A 21,224-nucleotide genomic window follows, 5' to 3' on the forward strand; every position below is an offset into this window, starting at 1 on the left:
AAGACAGACTTACTGTGAGGTACATGGTTGTTAATCAATGGTATATGTTTCTGGTAAAGCTATCATTATGCAATATTTCAACTTATTTTTAAAAACAATCATGTTTAACATTAAAATGCACTGTGAAATATTACATTACCCATGATTCTACAAGAAATCAACCAAAATAATCAAGCACTACTTAAAAATATGCATATTTTGTAATAAAATATATTGTTATATATACTTAAACAGCATCTTTTAATTTATCCATCATTTTAATTTGATTATATCAATGTTTTATAGGATTGTAGTTCGTTCTCTAGTAAAGCTCAGTCTTTTTTTTTGGTTCATGGATTATAACTCTTTAACCAAGACTTTTTAAAAATCCTTATTGGGAAAAAAAATAATTTTTGTAATAATTTTTTCCAATATTGTAATTTTAAAAAGTCTTGGTTAAATTTATTTATTCATTTATTTATTGAACAAATGAAACGACTTAGTGCAGCAAAGTTTATTTGTTTATGTAACCTCAAATAAAATAAAATAAAAGTTATTCTCTAGTAAAGCTCAGTCTTTTTGTCCAATTTGGTTTGGTTCATGAATTATAACTCCTTTTTTTTTTTTACTTTTTTAAAAATCATTATTGGAAAAAAATATTAAAAATATATTTTAAATTTAAAAAAATACTTTTTTTTTTGTAATCATTTTTTCCAATATTTTAATTTTATAAAGTATTGGTTAAAAAAAAAGTTTATTCTCTAATAAAGCTCAGTCTTTTTGTCCAGTTTGGTTTGGTTCATGAACTATAACTCTTTAACCAAAACTTTTAAAAAATCCTTATTGGAAAAAATTATAAAAAATATATTTTAAATTAAAAAAAAAAAAAAAAAAAAAGTAATAATTTTTTCCAATATTTTTATTTTAAAAAGTATTGGTTAAAAAAAAAAGTTTATTCTCTAATAAAGCTCAGTCTTTTTGTCCAGTTTGGTTTGGTTCATGAACTATAACTCTTTAACCAAGACTTTTAAAAAAAATCCTTATTGGGAAAAATTATTAAAAAATATATTTTAAATTAAAAAAAAGTTATAATTTTTTCCAATATTTTTATTTTAAAAAGTCTTGGTAAAAAAAAAAAAAGTTTATCCTCTAATAATTCTCTAATATTCTCTAATAATAATAACAAAGCTGAGTCTTTTTGTCCAGTTTGGTTTGGTTTATAACTCTTTAACCAAGACATTTGAAAAAAATATTAATATAATTTTTTTTTTAATTTACACATTTTTTTAATCATTTTTTCCAATATTGTAATTTTAAAAAGTCTTGATTTGTAAATTTATTTTTTTATTAATGCAAGTTAAAAAAAGGTTTACTCAAACAATTCTTCATACAGCAATATTTATGTAATCTTAAAAAAAAAAAAAAAAAATCCAACATATATACCAGTCAAAAGGTTTTTGAACAGTGAGATTTTTAATGTTTTTAAAAGTATTCTCTTCTGCTCACCAAGCCTGCATTTATTTGACCCAAAGCACAGCAAAGCACTATTTAAAAGAACCATTTTCTATTTGAATTTATTTTAAAATGTAATTTATTTTATGATTTCAAATCATTTTTATGATTTGAATTTGAAGCATGATCCATCAGAAATCATTCTAAAATTCTGATTTGCTGCTCAAAAAACATTTATTTTTATTATTATGTTAAAAACAGCTGAGTATAATTGTTCAGGTTTCAATAAGTAGAAAGTTCAGAAGAAAAGCATTTATCTGAAATAGAAATCGTTTGCATTATTATAAATGTCTTTATCATCACTTTTGACCAACTCAAAGCATCCTTATTAAATACACAAACTATATTAGATCTAAATACATAAACAGCATCTTTACACCAATAGTTTTAATTTATCCACCGTTTGAATTTGATTAAATCAATGCTTTATAATATGACTGTAGTTCTTTTGCTCTTAAAACTCAGTCTTTTTGTCCAATCTGGTTTGGTTTATGGATTATAACTCTTTAAGAGTTTCCCTATTGGAAAAAAATGAAAAAATCCATAGGGACTGGAGATTTTATGCTTCAAAAAAGACGCAAAACACCGTAAGGGTATTAAAAGCATCAGAACAGTGGTCCATATGACTTGTGCGGTAGTAAATCACAGCGCCAGCAACTCCAAGGTCATGGGTTCAAATCCCAGGGAATGCATAAACTGATAACATGTAGACCTTGAATGCAACGTTGGCTGATTTAGATAAAAGCATCTGTGAAATGCATAAATGTAATGTTATATAATGTGCACTATATTTCAAGTCTTACAAAATCATTTGATAGCATTGTATGAGGAACAACAGACCCAACATTTTCAGATAACTTCAAAATACTTTGTTTTTATCTTAAAATATCTTTAAAAAATGTTGATATTGTTTGTATCAAAATTAAGCTTTCTTTCTCCTGAAATGTTCAAAATGAAATAGAAATACTTTAATAACTACCATTTTTGTCCTTTAGTGTGACATAATGTCCTATGGCGTGACAGTGACACATAAAAAAAATAACAGATTTGTTTTTGTTTTTCAAAATTAAGCTTTTCCTCCTTTGACATGTTCAAAATCAAATAGAAATACTTTATAACTACCATTTCTGTCCTTTAGTGTGACATAATGTACTATGGTGTGACATAAAAGAACCACAGATTTGTTTTTAATCTCAAAATATCTTTAAAAAAACATGCTGATATTGTTTGTATCAACATGTTCAAAATTAAATAGAAATACTTTAATAACTACCATTTTTGTCCTTTAGTGTGACATAATGTCCTATGGCGTGACACATAAAAAAAAATAACAGATTTGTTTTTGTTTTTCAAAATTAAGCTTTTCCTCCTTTGACATGTTCAAAATCAAATAGAAATACTTTATAACTACCATTTCTGTCCTTTAGTGTGACATAATGTACTATGGTGTGACATAAAAGAACCACAGATTTGTTTTTAATCTCAAAATATCTTTAAAAAAACATGCTGATATTGTTTGTATCAACATGTTCAAAATTAAATAGAAATACTTTAATAACTACCATTTTTGTCCTTTAGTGTGACATAATGTCCTATGGCGTGACACATAAAAAAAATAACAGATTTGTTTTTGTTTTTCAAAATTAAGCTTTTCCTCCTTTGACATGTTCAAAATCAAATAGAAATACTTTATAACTACCATTTCTGTCCTTTAGTGTGACATAATGTACTATGGTGTGACATAAAAGAACCACAGATTTGTTTTTAATCTCAAAATATCTTTAAAAAAACATGCTGATATTGTTTGTATCAACATGTTCAAAATTAAATAGAAATACTTTAATAACTACCATTTTTGTCCTTTAGTGTGACGTAATGTCCTATGGAGTGACATTTAAAAAATGACAAATTTGTTTTTGTTTTTCAAAATTATGCTTTCTTTTTCCTTTGACATGTTCAAAATGAAAAAGAAATACTGTAATAACTACCATTTTTGTCCTTTAGTGTGACGCAATGTACTATGGTGTGACACATAAAAGAACCACAGATTTGTTTTTATCTCAAAATATCTTTAAAAAAATCATATTGATATTGCTTGTATCAAAATTAAGCTTTCTTTCTCCTTTGACATTTTCAAAATTAAATATAAATACATTAATAACTACCATTTCTGTCCTTTAGTGTGATGTAATGTCCTATGGTGGGACACATAAAAAATGAAAGTGTCCTATGGTGTGACAAAAAAAAATACAGAGTTTTGATTCAAAATTAAGCTTTCTTTCTCCTTTGACATGTTCAAAATGAAATAGAAATACTTTAATAACTACTATTTCTGTCCTTTAGTGTGACGTAATGTCCTACGGTGTGACATAAAAAGACACTTTTTTTTCAAAATTAAGCTTGCTTTCTCCTTTGACATGCTCAAAATGAAATGAAAAATACTTTAATAAATAACAATTCTGTCCTTTAGTGTGACGTAATGTCCTATGGTGCGACACACATAAAAGAACCACAGATTTGTTTTTATCCCAAAATATCTTTAAAAACCATGTTGAAATTTGTTTTAAAATTAAGCTTTCTTTCCCCTCTGACATGGTCAAAAATGAATACTTTATAACTACCATTCCTGTCCTTTAGTGTGACGTAATGTCCTATGGTGTGACACATAAAAGAACCACAGATTTATTTTCATCTCAAAATATCTTAAATAAAAAATTATGTTGATATTGTTTGCATTAAAATTATGCTTTCTTTCTCCTTTGACATGTTGAAAATGAAATAGAAATACTTTAATAACTACCATTTCTGTCCTTTAGTGTGACGCAATGTCACATGGTGCGAAACACATAAAAGAACCACAGATTTGTTTTTATCTCAAAACATCTTTAAAAAACAAACAAACAGTTGAGTATTGCAATAGGGAAGACATAAATATCACTAATCTTAAAATGATATAATTTTCAGCTATTTTCAACGGGTGACAGCAAAGTTTTAAAATTGTCCAACAAGTCATGGTGCAAAAAAAAAAAGATGTTAATCGCAATTAAAACAAATTAAAACAACACTATAATGAAAATTAGTGTCTAACAATGATGATACATCTCTCTCATGCTATTTTTTAAATATATTTTAAGAGGTTTTCTTAATTTTTGCTCACACCACAGGACAAATTTGCGGTACAGCACAGTAAAAATGTTAAAACTTTGAAGGAATTGACAAAGTTAGGGACCCTTTATATTTTCCTAAAGATCAGACTACATAAATACATGGATTTCTTCTTCTCAAATTGTATTTTAGTCAACTACCCATGTCTAAAAACATAGTAATACCATAGTACGTCTCCTACAATACGTAATAATTTCCATACACTTAAGAAATTACACTGTACCTCAAGAATACCGTGTTATTATCATATTATTTTGAGAAATACAATGTGTGTGTGAATCTTGTCTTTCTTTTCCAACACACACACGTTGTTTAGCCGCTTTAGCTTTTGTAAGCACGAGTTTATCCCACACACACTCGACTACTTAATCAAACCATCACACAAATCAAACCTCACAGATTAATCACAACCTTCTCATTAATAAAAACACAAATGTCAGCTCTGTCGCTGTCAGATTTGATTATTACAGCGCTGAAAAACACTCGAGCTGCGCTAGCAGAGCTAACGACGGATATGACAAAGAGCAGCAGCGTTAGCATTAGCATTCACACTCATCTACTAGTATAGAAATATCTGAGAAAATAAACAAGCAGCACTTCAAGAATAAACATTTTCAACGTTAAACATCCAAAACATATTTAAGATCAAACGCAGAAACAGCCCAACGAGCCAAACCCAGCAAAACGCACAGAAGTCATAAAGAATGCAAAAACAAATCATGTTTACATATTTAATAACTATTTAGAGACGCACAATCAAATAAATCACAGTCTCAAAGCCATTACGGTGACATTTCAGGCTTGCAAACATGGAATAAAGCCATGAGGTCAATGCAGTGCTAATCCTGACGGCTAAAGCTAAAGAAGCAAAGAAGTGGCAGCACACAAATTCCTGCACAAAACACATGAAATATAATAAACATGCAGACACTCACCCCCCAGAGGATCCAGCCCGATCTAGAAGCATCCCATAGATCCAAAAAACAGCAAAATACCCCTCCAAGGAAATGTGCTGGGGTTACACACACACACATTCACACTCATACAGACTCATACACACATATAAACCCATGCACACACATTCATACACACATTCACACACACAGATCCAAAGACAGGCCGGTTTCACTGGACTGCAGCCATCGGAACAGTTCAGATCCACTCCAGATCCAAGACAAGCTGCGGAAAAGGCGGCTGGAAAAACGACATTTTGCTTTCGCGATGGCTGAAATACAGCAAGTGTCGTTAATTCTCAACGCAATAGATTCCCAGCGGTTAGCAGCAGAGGATACGTCCCAAACACACGCAGAGAGAATCAGCTGCAGTCGCACAGTCCCTTTGCTTTGCTTCCACTAGAGCTCTAATGGCTCTTTACGCTTGTTTGCATCTCTCACTGCGAGACATTGAAGCAATGCAACCCAACATGAGCTCATTCACGGCCCGGATCACAGAATCCTAGTGGAGCGGATCGAATGAGAGGAAAAGCCGGAGCTGGAGTTCTGCAGCGATACGGATTGAGACGCATAGAGCTGCTCAAGTCATGTTTATTTATCGAACGAACTAAGATACTTAGTCAAATATTGTTTGTTTATTTATGTAAGGTGAAAAAAATCTATCTATCTATCTATCTATCTATCTATCTATCTATCTATCTATATGTTTATTTATCAAACACAAAAATGCGTCATATGGCAATATTTATGTTTATTCTTAAAAAAAATATTTATTTAAAAAATAAAATATTTGAGCTTAATATTTAAATCAATATTTATTTTTATTTTTTTTAAAGTTCACTTATTAAAAAACAAAAAATGTGTCATACTTTCTTAAAAAAATAACACATTTAAGCTTAATATTTAAAGCAATATTTATTTATTTATTCTTTAAAAAATTAGACTTAATATTTAAAGCAATATTTATTTTGTATTTTTTTATGTATACTCATCAAATACATTAAACTGTGTCATAGAGCAGTATTTATTTATTTGTTTATTCTTAAAAAAATTAGGCTTAATATTTAAAGCAATATTTATTTTTATTTTTTTTATGTTTACTCATCAAACACAAAAATGCTTCATACAGCAATCTTTGTTTATTCTTAAAAAGAAAATATTTATTTAAAAAATAAAATATTTGAGCTTAATATTTAAATCAATATTTATTTATTTTTTTTAAAGTTCACTTATTAAAAAACAAAAAATGTGTCATACTTTCTTAAAAAAATAACACATTTAAGCTTAATATTTAAAGCAATATTTATTTATTTATTCTTTAAAAAATTAGACTTAATATTTAAAGCAATATTTATTTTGTATTTTTTTATGTTTACTCATCAAACACATGAAACTGTGTCATAGAGCAGTATTTATTTATTTGTTTATTCTTAAAAAAAATTAGGCTTAATATTTAAAGCAATATTTATTTTTATTTTTTTTATGTTTACTCATCAAACACAAAAATGCTTCATACAGCAATCTTTGTTTATTCTTAAAAAGAAAATATTTATTTAAAAAATAAAATATTTGAGCTTAATATTTAAATCAATATTTTTTTTTAAAGTTCACTTATTAAAAAACAAAAAATGTGTCATACTTTCTTAAAAAAATAACACATTTAAGCTTAATATTTAAAGCAATATTTATTTATTTATTCTTAAAAAAATTAGACTTAATATTTAAAGCAATATTTATTTTGGTTTTTTTTATGTTTACTCATCAAACACATGAAACTGTGTCATACAGCAGTATTTATTTATTTGTTTATTCTTTAAAAAAAATTAGGCTTAATATTTAAAGCAATATTTATTTTTATTTATTTTTTTATGTTTACTCATCAAACACAAAAATGCTTCATACAGCAATATTTATTTGTTTATTCTTAAAAAGAAAATATTTATTTAAAAAATAAAATATTTGAGCTTAATATTTAAATCAATATTTATTTTTATTTATTTTTTTAAGTTCACTTATTAAAAAACAAAAAAAATGTGTCATACTTTCTTAAAAAAATAACACATTTAAGCTTAATATTTAAAGCAATATTTATTTATTCTTAAAAAAATTAGACTTAATATTTAAAGCAATATTTATTTTGTTTTTTGTTTTATGTTTACTCATCAAACACATGAAACTGTGTCATACAGCAGTATTTATTTATTTGTTTATTCTTAAAAAATTAGGCTTAATATTTAAAGCAATATTTATTTTTATTTATTTTTTTATGTTTACTCATCAAACACAAAAATGCTTCATACAGCAATATTTATTTGTTTATTCTTAAAAAGAAAATATTTATTTAAAAAATAAAATATTTGAGCTTAATATTTAAATTTTTTTTTTTTTTTTTAAAGTTCACTTATTAAAAAACAAAAAATGTGTCATACTTTCTTAAAAAAATAACACATTTAAGCTTAATATTTAAAGCAATATTTATTTATTTATTCTTTAAAAAATTAGACTTAATATTTAAAGGAATATTTATTTTGTTTTTTTATGTTTACTCATCAAACACATGAAACTGTGTCATACAGCAGTATTTATTTATTTGTTTATTCTTAAAAAAATTAGGCTTAATATTTAAAGCAATATTTATTTTTATTTATTTTTTATGTTTACTCATCAAACACAAAAATGCTTCATACAGCAATATTTATTTGTTTATTCTTAAAAAGAAAATATTTATTTAAAAAATAAAATATTTGAGCTTAATATTTAAATCAATATTTTTTTATTTTTTTTTAAAGTTCACTGATTAAAAAAACAAAAAAATGTGTCATACTTTCTTAAAAAATAACACATTTAAGCTTAATATTTAAAGCAATATTTATTTATTTATTCTTTAAAAAATTAGACTTAATATTTAAAGGAATATTTATTTTGTTTTTTTATGTTTACTCATCAAACACATGAAACTGTGTCATACAGCAGTATTTATTTATTTGTTTATTCTTAAAAAAAATTAGGCTTAATATTTAAAGCAATATTTATTTTTATTTATTTTTTATGTTTACTCATCAAACACAAAAATGCTTCATACAGCAATATTTATTTGTTTATTCTTAAAAAGAAAATATTTAAAAAATAAAATATTTGAGCTTAATATTTAAATCAATATTTATTTTTATTTTTTTTAAAAGTTCACTTATTAAAAAACCAAAAATGTGTCATACTTTCTTAAAAAAATAACACATTTAAGCTTAATATTAAAAGCAATATTTATTTATTTATTCTTAAAAAAATTAGACTTAATATTTAAAGCAATATTTATTTTGTATTTTTTTATGTTTACTCATCAAACACATGAAACTGTGTCATAGAGCAGTATTTATTTATTTGTTTATTCTTAAAAAAATTAGGCTTAATATTTAAAGCAATATTTATTTTTATTTATTTTTTATGTTTACTCATCAAACACAAAAATGCTTCATACAGCAATCTTTGTTTATTCTTAAAAAGAAAATATTTATTTAAAAAATAAAATATTTGAGCTTAATATTTAAATCAATATTTTTTTTTTAAAGTTCACTTATTAAAAAACAAAAAATGTGTCATACTTTCTTAAAAAAAATAACACATTTAAGCTTAATATTTAAAGCAATATTTATTTGTTTATTCTTAAAAAATTAGGCTTAATATTTAAAGCAATATTTATTTTTATTTATTTTTTTATGTTTACTCATCAAACACAAAAATGCTTCATATAGCAATATTTATCTGTTTATTCTTAAAAAGAAAATATTTATTTAAAAAATAAAATATTTGAGCTTAATATTTAAATCAATATTTATTTTTATTTATTTATTAAGTTTACTTATTAAACACAAAAAAATCATTATACAACAATATTTATTTGTTTATTCTTACAAAAAGAAAATATTTAAGCTTGATATTTAAAGCAATATTTATTTAATTATTTATTTTTAGTTTACTCATCAAACAAAACTGCATCATACAGCAATTTTTATTTATTTATTCTTAAAAAAATTAATATTTAAGCTTAATATTTTATTGTTATTTTTAATAACAAAAATGTGTCATACAGCAATATTTATTTATTTGTTTATTCTTAAAAGAATTAGGCTTAATATTTAAATCAATATTTATTTTTATTTATTTTTTAAGTTTACTTATTAAACACAAAAATGCATCATACTTTTTTTAATATTTAAAGCAATATTTATTTATTTTGTTAAGTTTACTTATTAAACACAAAATGTGTCATACTTTCTTTAAAAAATTTAAGCTTAATATTTAAAGCAATATTTTTTTTTTTTTAAGTTTACTCATCAAACACAAAAAATCATTATACAACAATATTTATTTGTTTATTCTTACAAAAAGAAAATATTTAAGCTTGATATTTAAAGCAATATTTATTTATTTAATTATTTATTTTTAGTTTACTAATCAAACAAAACTGCATCATACAGCAATTTTTATTTATTTATTCTTAAAAAAGAAAATATTTAAGCTTAATATTTTATTGTTATTTTTAATAACAAAAATGTGTCATACAGCAATATTTATTTATGTGTTTATTTGTTTATTTTAATAAGAAAATATTTAGGCTTAATCTTTAAAACGATATATATATATTTTTTTTAAGTTTACTCATTAAACACAAAAATGCATCATACAGCAATATTTATTTGTTTATTCTTAAAAAAGAAAATATTTAAGCTTGTTATTTAAATCAATATTTATTTTTATTTATTTTTTAAGTTTATTCATCAAACACAAAAATGCGTCATACAGCAATATTTGTTTGTTTGTTTATTCTTAAAAAATAAAACATTTAAGCTTAATATTTAAAGCAATATTTATTTTTAGTTTACTCAAACACATAAAACTGCATCATACAGCAATATTTATTTATTTGTTTATTCTTAAAAAAGAACATATTTAAGCCTAATCTTTAAAGCAATATATTTTTATTTATTTAATATTTATTTTTAAGTTTACTCATTAAACAAGAAACAAAAATGCGTCATACTTGCTTAAAAATGAAAATATTTAAGTATAAATATTTAAGTAAAGCGATGTTTTTTATTTAGATTTACTAAGCAAACACACAAAATGTGTCATACTGCAATATTTATTTATGTATTTATTTATTTAAAAAAATAAAATATTTAAGCTTAATATTTAAAGCTATGTATATTTTTTCAACTTTACTCATCAAACACACAAAAATGTATCATACACCAATATTTATTTAAAAAAGAAAAACATTTAAGGTTAATATTTAAAGCAATATTTTTTTAAGTTTACTCATCAAACACAAAAAGTGTCATACACCTATATTTATTTAAAAAAAGATATTTAAATCGATATTTATTATTTATATAAGTTTACTCAAGCACATAAAAATGCGTCATACAATATTTTAAAAATATATATTTTAATACAAATAAATATTTAAGCTTAATATTTAAATATTTTATTTTTTTAAATAACTAAATTAATATTACTGTATGACACATTTTTGTGTTTGATGATTGAACTTAAATAAAAAATAAATATTGCTTGGGTTTACCCATCAAACACAAAAATGTGTCATACAGCAATATTTATTTATTCTTAAAAAAAGAAAATATTTAAGCTTAATATTTAAAGCATTTTTTTGAAAAGTTTATTTATTTTAAGTATATTCATTAAACACACAAAAATGCTATTTATTCTTTAAAAAAACAACAAGTATAAGTTCAAATCAAACACAAAAATACTTGTATATTTATTTTTGTTCACTTGTGTAGTTATTTAATTTCAAGTAAAAAAAAAGAAAATACAGATATAAATGTCAGAAATATATAATTCATGGAACAATAAAAATATATATAAATTATATATAAATAAATTAAATATATAAATTAATTATTGTGTGTGTGTGTGTGTGTGTGTGTGTCTACCTATCTATCTATAGACAAAAAGATCATTATATACACACACTTTTATTAGCTGTGTATTTTATATTGTAATGTAATATTTGAGTCACATCCAGTATGTTCCACAACAGAAATCATTGACTAGGAATACAGAGCATTACTGGACTGGCTTCTATCAGCGTTTTATTACTCCCAACAGACGCTGCGAGTTTATATCTCTTTCATCGATAACCTCGCACTGCATAACTGTGAAGCCAGATGATATATCTGATGTTTGTCATCCAGCAGCAGGAACATAGAAAGCAAAAGTACAAGCGTTATGACAAGCAGACGTGACATTGTGTTTGTCAGAGAACACCCAATCATAATCTCCTCTGTTTACTCAGGGCTCCGAGGTGACGGGAAAATTGAGGCATTCCAAGCCAGTTGCCGAGGCAACCAGGATATGATAATGTTGCTCTGACAAGAGAGAGAGAGAGAGAGAGAGAGAGAGAGGCAGGATGGAGTGCTGTTGTGTTCAGGGACAGAGCAGCCGGGGGAAGTGAATTAATGGGATAATTTTCACACTGTGAGGGTGGCAATCGTCCTGCTCCTTCATCTTCTCCTGGCCACCACATACAAACCTTCATCTGCAGCAGCCGCCTCCATTTTACACGCATCCATCTCCAGCCCTCAACACAGGAGGAGGAAATACATAATGAATCGTGAATGATGATGTTGAAATGATCAGAATTACATGATGTCAGTCTGGAGAATCTGGTAACACAGACAGAATGTGATAGTAAACATACTGACAAACACATGTACAACAACACTGTCTGTCTGTCTCTGTCTGTCTGTCTGTCTGTCTGTCTGTCTGTCTGTCTGTCTGTCTGTCTGTCTGTCTGTCTGTCTGTCTGTCTGTCTCTATCTATCTTTTTGTCTGTCTGTCTGTCTGTCTGTCTGTCTGTCTGTCTGTCTGTCTCTGTCTGTCTGTCTGTCTGTCTGTCTGTCTGTCTGTCTGTCTGTCTGTCTGTCTGTCTCTATCTATCTGTCTGTCTGTCTGTCTGTCTGTCTGTCTGTCTGTCTGTCTGTCTGTCTGTCTGTCTGTCTCTATCTGTCTGTCTGTCTCTATCTATCTGTCTGTCTGTCTGTCTGTCTGTCTGTCTGTCTGTCTGTCTGTCTGTCTGTCTGTCTGTCTGTCTGTCTGTCTGTCTGTCTGTCTCTATCTGTCTGTCTGTCTGTCTGTCTGTCTGTCTGTCTCTATCTATCTGTCTGTCTGTCTGTCTGTCTGTCTGTCTGTCTGTCTGTCTGTCTGTCTGTCTGTCTGTCTGTCTGTCTGTCTCTATCTGTCTGTCTGTCTGTCTGTCTGTCTGTCTGTCTGTCTGTCTGTCTGTCTGTCTGTCTGTCTGTCTGTCTCTATCTGTCTGTCTGTCTGTCTGTCTGTCTGTCTGTCTGTCTGTCTGTCTGTCTGTCTGTCTGTCTGTCTGTCTGTCTGTCTGTCTGTCTGTCTCTATCTATCTGTCTGTCTGTCTGTCTGTCTGTCTGTCTGTCTGTCTGTCTGTCTGTCTGTCTGTCTGTCTGTCTGTCTGTCTCTATCTATCTGTCTGTCTGTCTGTCTGTCTGTCTGTCTGTCTGTCTGTCTGTCTGTCTGTCTGTCTGTCTCTATCTATCTGTCTGTCTGTCTGTCTGTCTGTCTGTCTGTCTGTCTGTCTGTCTCTATCTATCTGTCTGTCTGTCTGTCTGTCTGTCTGTTTATCTATCTGTCTGTCTGTCTGTCTGTCTGTCTGTCTGTCTGTCTGTCTGTCTGTCTGTCTATCTATCTATCTGTCTGTCTGTCTGTCTGTCTATCTATCTATCTATCTATCTATCTATCTATCTATCTGTCTGTCTGTCTGTCTGTAGTTTTATGTCGTAGATTATGAAAAAAATAAATAGTGATAATGAGAAACCAACTTTTGTTAAGTCATAACCACACAAAAACAACTTTAGTTAAGTTGAGTTTACAAAAAATAACATTGTGATAATTAGAAACCAACTTTTGTTAAGTCATAATTATGTGAAAACAACTTTCATTATGTTGAGATTACAAACTGAGATTACATTACATGTCGAGATTATGAAAATGTTTTATTGCAATAATGAGAAACCAACCACACAAAAGACCAATGGATACAATAGGTGCCATCGCATCTTTGGTGCTTGGCCCCTAATAAATAAATAAATAAATAAGCTCAGACATAAAACAGCCCATATAGGGTGAATTATTTAAATACTTATATATAGCACACTACAAATTAAATACCTTAAATATTAATGGTATAAGAATTAAATAATGCCCTCAATATGAATTTGAAACTTTTTATATAATTTAATAACTACATCTTTTAAGCTTTATCTTAAGTTATTAAATAGTCTATATTTAACCAACACAAACTTGTTAATGCTGTAGTTTTGTTACTCTAAATTAATCTGAATCATTTAATGCACAACTGTTATTTGACATCAGCCTGTCAGATGTTTAGTCAGTTATTACTGTCAATCATAGCAATGACTTGCGCATGTTTACTCTGTATTTAAGTCATGTTGTCATTCTTGAAACGGTATACAGTACATGGACATTTGGTCCTCTAAGACAAACAAAGCATTTCTTTGAATGTGAATGGATTATGTAGAGAAAATAAGCACAGTACACTCCTATTACGGCACAGTACAGTTGACCGAAAATGACTTAGCAGGCTTGTCTAAAACAAGGAAGTAATCTGTGCATATGGTCAATCATAAACCATGGCCTTTAAGGCCTTCCGTACTTTCCAATTAAAATGGTGTGAAAAAGTGTTGGCCCCCTTCCTGATTTTTTATTTTTTTTGCATTTTTGTCACACTTCAGATCATCAAATACATTTCATTATAAATCAAAGATAACACAAGTAAACACAACATGCAGTTTTTGAATGATGCTTTTTATTATGAAGGGAAAAAAGTGTTTCCCTAAACTTAATAACTGTTTGGGTCACCCTTAGCAGCAACAACTGCAATCAAGCGTTTGCGATAACTTGCAGTGAGTCTGTTACAGGGCTGTGCAGGAATTTTGGCCCACTCATCTCGGCAGAATTGTTGTAATTCAGCCACACTGGAGGGTTTTTGAGCATGAACCACCTTTATAAGGTCATGCCACAGCATCTTAATAGGATTCAGGTCAGGACTTTGACTAGGCCTCTTCATTTTGTTTTTCTTCAGCCATTCAGAGGTGGATTTGCTGGTGTGTTTTGGATAATTGTCCTGCTGCAGAACCCAAGTTCGCTTCAGCTTGAGGTCACCAACAGATGGCCGGACATTGTCCTTCAGGATTTTTTGGTAGACAGCAGAATTCATGGTTCCATTTATCACAGCAAGTCTTCCAGGTCCAGAAGCAGCATAACAGCCCCAGACCATCACACTACCACCACCGTATTTTACTGTTGGTGTGATGTTCTTTTTCTGAAATGCTGTGTTACTTTTACGCCAGATGTAATGGGACACACACCTTCCAAAAAGTTCAACTTTTGTCTCGTCAGTCCACGGAGTATTTTCCCAAAAGTCAAGACGTTTTCTGGCAAAACTAAGACGAGCCTTTATGTTCTTTTTGCTCAGCAGCGGGTTTCGTCTTGGAGCTCTGCCATGCAGGCCATTTTTGCCCAGTCTCTTTCTTATGGTGGAGTCATGAACACTGACCTTAACTGAGACAAGAGAGGCCTGCAGTTCTTTAGATGTTGTTGTGGGGTCTTTTGTAACCTCTTTTTGAGTCGTCACTGCGCTCTTGGGGTAATTTTGGTCGGCCAGGCCGCTCCTGGGAAGGTTCACCACTGTTCCATGTTTTGGCCATTTGTGGATAATGGCTCTCACTGTGGTTCTCTGGAGTCCCAAAGCTTTAGAAATGGCTTTATAAGCTTTTCCAGACTGATAGATCTCAATTACTTTCTTTCTCATTTGTTCTTGAATTTCTTTGGATCTCAACATGATGTGTCGCTTTTGAGGATCTTTTGGTCTACTTTACTTTGTCAGGCAGGTCCTATTAAAGTGATTTCTTGATTGCGAACAGGAGCGGCAGTAATCAGGCCTGGCTGTGGCTAGAGAAACTGAACTCAACAGTTATGTTTTAACGGGCCATGTGGGTTTGGATTTTTTTTTTTCCCCTTCATAAAAAAAACCCTTCATTTAAAAACTGCATTTTGTGTTTACTTGTGTTATCTTTGATTACTATTTAAATTTCTGAAACATTAAAGTGTGACAAACATGCAAATAAATAATTAAGGGCCCAACACTTTTTCACACCACTGTATTTTACGATGACAGTCTGGTTTGCGATGAATTTCAGAGCTCTCGTTTCAGATGCACGATGTCTGGCAATATGAGGCACATTAAACCCTGCGGTCTGTCACACAGACATGTTGAAGAGCCGCGTGAACAGGCTGTTTCAGTAACATGCATTCCCGCTGCAGCCTGCTGTAAATCACTCATTAGCAGCGACAGATCTACGAGTCTGATTCACGATGGCGATACAAGCTCGTGGCACGTCGAACCCCGCGGGGCTCCGCGGAATCAAATCAATCACGTGTTTATTAAAGCAGCCGTTCGCCGTGCACACTCTTCTGCTTTTCTCGCGCTGCGTTTTTTAATCAATCCATAATTGTCACGGCCGGGCAAAATAAATTTACATTCCCATTTCTGTTTGCCGTGGTCAGCGCGCCGTTTGCTATGCTAATTAATGAGTAATTGCGGTGAGATGTGGGAGGAAGCAGCGAGAGGTTGGTGTGGGGGTGGAGGGGAAGCTAATGAGGTGAGACAAAGGGGTAAAACACAAGCTTGATTTCTTCCTGTGTTCACTGCCATCTGTGAAGCATTATGATGGTAAACCGTCGCGTACAGATGTGGCATTGTTTCGCTCCTCCGCGGCCTAATTTGACAGCGAACGGCAACAAAAGGATGCATCCGCGGGTTCTGGCGCGCTGAACGCGAAGCGCAGGGAGAGAATCAAAGGCATGCTTTGACAGACCTCAAATTACCTACAAATTATACAGCATGAAAGCAGCACTCAACCCCCTGTGCCAGGTTACGCCGTGCAGACAGGTGCACGAGCACAACACCTCATAGTGAATATACAAATTAGCTGATGCATATGCACACGTGCTTCAAAAAATGTCAGCTCAATGAAATGCATTTTAATTGAAATGGGAAAATAATGCACGAGCATGCAAATGTTACAGATGCAGAAGCATACTCTTTGCAAGCATGCAAACTCCTCAGAGTGTATATGGCATTAAACCAGATGGGAAATAGCACTCTGGAAGCACTCTTTGACAGGTTAACTAATCCAAGTAGATGACTTGAGAAAGAAAACTGACAGTTTGCGCTAATTGCGCCTCTTACGGCAAGCAGTGTTGGGGAAAGTTACTTTTAAAAGTAATGCATTGCAATATTGAGTAACTCCCTAAAAAAGTAACTAATTATGTTACTTTATACGGAAAGTAATGCGTTACGTTACTTTTGTGTTACTTTTTAAATCTGGGCAGGGCTTGCTTGTTTGTTTTTAATATAAAAAGTTCTATTTTTGGCAAATGTAAAAGCCTTTTTACAACAAAAGGCTCAGGCTTAGAGAAAGTAAATTCATGTCTGTACAGTAGACCACAGAAGAAAAAATGTCAACTCCTTAGCAATTAAAAAAAAGGAAAACAAATGTTAGGTTATCTTGAGTAATTTTTGCTTATTAGTATGGATGAATTGGATCATCGAAGGTCAGCAGCAAAGACATCAGTTAATAAAATGGGATTAAATACATAAAGGATATTTGTATTATTTAACATATTTAATTATTGCAGGTTTGGGTTGAATTTCACTGTTTTTATTCATTTTATTCACTGTGTGTGTGTGTGTGTGTGTGTGTGTGTGTGTGTGTGTGTGTGTGTGTGTGTGTGTGTGTGTGTGTGTGTGTGTGTGTGTGTGCGCGCGAGGTGCGATCGATTGATGATTTTTCAAAGTAGTACATTTTTGGAGTACATTTTACAATTTCTAATTAATGTTTACATTTGTCTTATTTGCCATTTTTATATAATTTCTATGAAATTTACTAGCATTTTTTTTTTTCAAAAATGTACTTACCGTCAGGCCATTCAAGATGTAATTTGGAGAAATGTAGCATTACATCACTTGCTCACCAATAGATGTGAATGGGTGCCGTCAGAATAAGAGTCCAAACAGCTGATAAAAACATCACAATAATCCACAAGTAATCCACACCACTTCAGTCCATCAGTTAACATCTCGAGAAATGGAACAATATGTGTTTGTAAGAAACAAATCCATTATTAAGACATTTTAACTTCAAACCTCTAGCCAGAATATGAGTCCTTTATTCATAATAATTCATTGATTTCTCCAGTGCAAAAGTGGTCTGGTCTGAATTAAAAGAGAAATCTGAACAGATCAAGCACCAAGTGAAAAACAGCTCTAAACAAATGAGAGAACAAGAGGAGATGAACTTTTTCACTGGAGGAAGTGCTATTATGGATTATTAAAGTGATGGTTTAAAGTTAAAAACATCTAAGTTATGGATTTGTTTCTTACAAACACATAGCTTTTGTCTTCTCAAGATGTTAACTGATGGACTGGAGTGGTGTGGATTGCTTGTGAATTATTGTGATGTTTTTATCAACTGTTTGGACTCTCATTCTGACGGCACCCATTCACATCCATTGGTGAGCAAGTGATGCGATGCTGCATTTCTCCAAATCTGATGAAGAAAAAAATTGATTTACATCTTGTATGAACTGAGGATGAGCACATTTTCAGCAAATTTTCATTTTGCTTAAAATGAAAGGAAAAACCATGCATTAAGAGCCGGGGGTGAAAACTTTTGAACAGAATGAAGATGTGTGCATTTTTCTTATTTTGCCTAAATATCATATTTTTCCATTTAGTACTGCCCTTCAGAAGCTACAGAAGATACTTACATGTTCCCCAGAAGACAAAATAAGTTAAATTTACCCTGATTTTCAAATTCAAAAGTTTTCACCCCCTGGCTCTTAATGCATCACGTTTCCTTCTGGAGCATTAGTGAGTGTTTGAACCTTCTGTAATAGTTGCATATGAGTCCCTCAGTTGTCCTCAGTGTGAAGAGATTGATCTCAAAATCATTGTTGGAAAGGGTTCAAATATTTGGAATGTAGCATTCCATCACTTGCTCACCAATAGATGTGAATGGGTGCCGTCAGAATGAGAGTCCAAACAGCTGATAAAAACATCACAATAATCCACATGTAATCCACACCACTCCAGACCATCAGTTAATGTCTTGTGAAGTAAAAAACAGCTCTAAACAAATGAGATAACAAGAGGAGATTAACTTTTTCACTTGAGGAAGTGTTATTATGGATTATGAAAGTGTTTAACGTTAAAAACATCTAAGTTATGGATTTGTTTCTTACAAACACATAGCTTTTGGTTTCTCAAGATGTTAACTGATGGACTGGAGTGGTGTGGATTGCTTGTGAATTATTGTGATGTTTTTATCAACTGTTTGGAATCTAATTTTGACGGCACCCATTCACATCCATTGGTGAGCAAGTGATGCAATGCTGCATTTCTCCAAATCTGATGAAGAAACAAATTCATTTACATCTTAGATGAACTGAGGATGAGCACATTTTCAGCTAATTTTCATTTTGCTTAAAAGGAAAGGAAAAACCATGTATTAAGAGCCGGCGATGAAAACTTTTGAACAGAATGAAGGTGTGTGCATTTTTCTTATTTTGCCTAAATATCATATATTTCTATTTAGTACTGCCTTTCAGAAGCTACAGAAGATACTCACATGTTCCCCAGAAAACAAAATAAGTTAAATTTACCCTGATTTTCAAATTCAAAAGTTTTCACCCCCTGGCTCTTAATGCATCACGTTTCCTTCTGGAGCATTAGTGAGTGTTTGAACCTTCTGTAATAGTTGCATATGAGTCCCTCAGTCGTCTTCAGTGTGAAGAGATTGATCTCAAAATCATTGTTGGAAAGGGTTCAAATATTTGGAATGTAGCATTCCATCACTTGCTCACCAATAGATGTGAATGGGTGCCGTCAGAATGAGAGTCCAAACAGCTGATAAAAACATCACAATAATCCACATGTAATCCACACCACTCCGGTCCATCAGTTAACATCTTGTGAAGTAAAAAACAGCTCTAAACAAATGAGATAACAAGAGGAGATTAACTTTTTCACTTGAGGAAGTGTTATTATGGATTATGAAAGTGTTTAACGTTAAAAACATCTAAGTTATGGATTTGTTTCTTACAAACACATAGCTTTTGGTTTCTCAAGATGTTAACTGATGGACTGGAGTGGTGTGGATTGCTTGTGAATTATTGTGATGTTTTTATCAACTGTTTGGAATCTAATTTTGACGGCACCCATTCACATCCATTGGTGAGCAAGTGATGCAATGCTGCATTTCTGCAAATCTGATGAAGAAACAAATTGATTTACATCTTGTATGAACTGAGGATGAGCACATTTTCAGCAAATTTTCATTTTGCTTAAAATGAAAGGAAAAACCATGCATTAAGAGCCGGGGGTGAAAACTTTTGAACAGAATGAAGATGTGTGCATTTTTCTTATTTTGCCTAAATATCATATACTTCTATTTAGTACTGCCTTTCAGAAACTACAGAGGATACTCAAGAGGAGATGAACTTTTTCACTGGAGGAAATGTTATTATGAATTATGAAAGTGTTTAACGTTAAAAACATCAACAAATATGGATTTGTTTCTTACAAACATGTAGCTTTTGTCTTCTCAAGATGTTAACTGATGGACTGGAGTGGTGTGGATTACTTGTGGATTATTGTGATGTTTTTAGCAGCTGTTTGGATTCAGATTCTGACGGCACCCATTTACATCCATTGGTGAGCAAATGATGCAATGCTGCATTTCTCCAAATCTGATGAAGAAACAAATTGATTTACATCTTGTATGAACTGAGGATGAGCACATTTTCAGCTAATTTTCATTTTGCTTAAAAGGAAAGGAAAAACCATGTATTAAGAGCCGGGGGTGAAAACTTTTGAACAGAATGAAGGTGTGTGCATTTTTCTTATTTTGCCTAAATATCATATACTTCTATTTAGTACTGCCTTTCAGAAACTACAGAGGATACTCACATGTTCCCTAGAAGACAAAATAAGTTGAATTTACCCTGATCTTCACATTTCCACTTACAGGTGAAAAACAGCTCTAAACAAATGAGAGAACAAGAGGAGATTAACTTTTTCACTTGAGGAAGTGTTATTATGGATTATTAAAGTGATGGTTTAAAGTTAAAAACATCTAAGTTATGTATTTGTTTCTTACAAACACATAGCTTTTGTCTTCTCAGGACATTAATTGATGGACTGGAGTGGTGTGGATCGCTTGTGAATTATTGTGATGTTTTTATCAACTGTTTGGACTCTCATTCTGACGGCACCCATTCACATCCATTGGTGAGCAAGTGATGCGATGCTGCATTTCTCCAAATCTGATGAAGAAACAAACTCATCTACATCTTGGATGAACTGAGGATGAGCACATTTTCAGCAAATTTTCATATTTTTAGCGATTACATTTTAAACAGAAAACACAATGTGTACAATGCATAAGAATAAAAGAACTAACCTTCACTCCTGATATTACAGCATGC

The 21,224-nt window shown here is 30.4% G+C and overlaps 1 protein-coding gene across 1 annotated transcript in view; it reads right to left on the reverse strand.

The window, feature by feature from the left end:
- znf609a (zinc finger protein 609a) overlaps positions 1-6,006 on the reverse strand; it is a 156,366-nt gene extending 150,360 nt beyond the window's left edge. Inside the window, exon 1 of the mRNA XM_073831836.1 lies at positions 5,592-6,006. The gene's annotated coding sequence lies outside the window, so the exon portion shown is untranslated. The remainder of the gene's footprint in view (positions 1-5,591) is intronic.
- Between the last annotated feature and the right edge of the window lie 15,218 nt (positions 6,007-21,224).

The sequence above is a fragment of the Garra rufa genome, chromosome 25 (genome assembly GCF_049309525.1).
Source record: "Garra rufa chromosome 25, GarRuf1.0, whole genome shotgun sequence".
NCBI lineage: Eukaryota > Metazoa > Chordata > Actinopteri > Cypriniformes > Cyprinidae > Garra > Garra rufa.